The following is a 2,790-nucleotide window of genomic DNA, read 5'->3' as shown; positions in this document are numbered from 1 at the left end:
TTTATAATGAGACACAAAATATTGTTGGAAAAAAACTATAAAACATATGCGTGTTTTGTTTCGCGTCTCGAAAGCAATATAATAAAAAGAAATTGGTGCTCTACGTTCGTAAAGGTTAAGTGTGCTGCCACAGGGCTCGAGTTGAGGTTAATAAAATATAATTTATGCTCAAAGTTGAATTTCGCCTTACACACACTACATTCACTTCAAAATAATTTAAAGGCACGTATGTGAATGAGCCATAGAGAATATTACTTCAAGAACCCCGCGGAAAGAAGAACACGATTGTCGAAGCGAACGCGGCACCGAAACGATGCATGACCAGATAATAGGGAGCGTTAGAAGTTTTTGTTAAAAATAATAATCTCATGGAATAACCTCCATTAATGCACCAGTGGTGACAGTCGGCAGAGTGAGAATTATATTCTAAGCAGACTATATTAAACTGCCTTCAAAACTTTAAAATATTTCTGCCAAAGTGAGGCAAACTACAGTGACTTACAGGACACGTTTTAAAGCGAAAGCCTTTAATGCCTCATACTCAAGACGTCCGGCGTTCGGTTACACTATAGCTGTCAATCAAATGACGTCATCAACGGAAATCTGATATAATCTAACAGAAACTTTAACCAATAGCCAACCTTGGCCACTGGCTTAAGTAGTAGTCACAACTGCGGCGGTCTCGCACTGTGCCACTGTCGCTTGACCCCTGTCGTCGGCAGACGCTCCTTCGCAGGCGTTCGAAATAATGACGGTTCCAGATCACTGACGTGTATTCTATTGCAGGCCTGATTAGCATGTTGTATGCGTGCAGTTTTGTGTCCTGGTTGGCTTGGTGTAGTCGGCGTTTAAGAAGACCAAGTTTCTTTAGGGCTTTGGAAGTGATCAGTTCATTATGAGAGCTCCAGGATAAATTAGAGCTAAAATTAACACCGATGGATTTTACCGACGCTGCAGTTTCAATGATAGTATTATTAACAGTGTAGGCATTAGGACTCGTGTTAAGAGCAGATGTAAACTTGAGATGTTTAGTTCTATCTGCGTTAATTACCATTTGCCACCTGCCACACCAATTAGTTAGCTCATCAAGATCAGCCTGGAAGGCAATGATGTCGCAAGGGCTCGCTATTACTCGATAAATTATACAGTCGTCTGCAAATAATCGCATTGTTGATGTTATGTTCGACGTGATGTCATTAATATATATTAAGAAAAGAAGTGGACCCAGCCCCGAACCCTGAGCTACTCCTGAAGCAACACCTGTACGTCTTGATAAGAAGCTCCTTAACTTAACTGACTGAAAGCGGTTTGTTAGATATGCGTTGATCCACTGCGTAGCACGTTGATCCAGGTGCAGGTTGCGTATCTTTATCATTAGGCGATTATGAGGCACGAGATCAAAGGCTTTAGAGAAATCAATAATATGCAGTCAATGTTGCAGTTACAATAGTGTCGCAATAATGTTGCAGTTGCAATCAGTTGCAATACTGGCCTTCATACAGTGCATCAACATTTATGGAAGATGACCAGCTCGATTACATCCACAGTTCACTCCACTTAAAATCACACGCCACTTTACAATGGTAGGTTGACATTTTTATCCTTTATGGTGGGAACAAAGAATTAGTGGTTTAAAAGTGTAGATTGCATTGTTTGCACAGTGATAATCAGGGAAGCTTATTGAATCTGCTGTCCTCCATGAGTGTTGGAAAGTTTTCTCTCTAACACACACACACACAAACACGCACACACACACACACACACACACACACACGCACACACACACACACATACACACACACACACACACACACACATTCACACACACACACACACACACACCTACCGAATCAGCTCTCCTCTATGTCTATTGGAAAGTTTTCTCACATACACACACACACACACATACTCTTACTGAACCAGCTCTCCTCTATTTGTACAGGAAACACTTCTCTCATATACACACACGCACGATTACTGAATGAGCTGTCCTCTATGTGTACTGAAAAGTTTTCTCACACATAAACTAACACACTTACAGAACCAGCTCTCCTCTATGCGTAATGGAAACTTTTCTCACACATTACAAACGCACACTTACTGAACCAGCTCTACTCTATGTGTAATGGAAAGTTTTCTCACACATACACAAACGCACACTTACTGAACCAGCTCTCCTCATGTGTAATGGAAAGTTTTCTCACACATACACAAACGCACAGTTACTAAACCAGCTCTCCTCTATGTGTATTGGGTAGTTTTCTGCCACATACACACACCTTCCAGAACCAGCCTTTCTCTATGGGTAATGGAAAGTTTTCTCACACATACACAAACGCACAGTTACTGAACCAGCTCTCCTCTATGTGTATTGGGTAGTTTTCTCCCACATACACACACCTTCCAGAACCAGCCTTCCTCTATGGGTAATGGAAAGTTTTCTCTCTCTCACACACACACACACACACACACACACACACACACACACACACACACACACACACACACACACACACACACACACACACACACACACACACACACACACACACACACGCACACGCACACGCGCGCACGCGCACCCGCACACACGCACGCACACACACCGAATCAGCTCTCCTCTATGTCTATTGGAAAGTTTTCTCTCTCTCTCTCTCACACACACACACACACACACACACACACACACACACACACACACACACACACACACACACACACACACACACACACACACATACTCTTACTGAACCAGCTCTCCTCTATTTGTACTAGAAAGACTTCTCTCAC

Source organism: Amblyomma americanum, chromosome 11, assembly GCF_052857255.1.
Source record: "Amblyomma americanum isolate KBUSLIRL-KWMA chromosome 11, ASM5285725v1, whole genome shotgun sequence".
NCBI classification, from domain to species: Eukaryota; Metazoa; Arthropoda; class Arachnida; order Ixodida; family Ixodidae; genus Amblyomma; species Amblyomma americanum.
The sequence above is the reverse complement of the archived record's forward strand: the minus strand, read 5'-3'. Positions refer to the sequence as shown.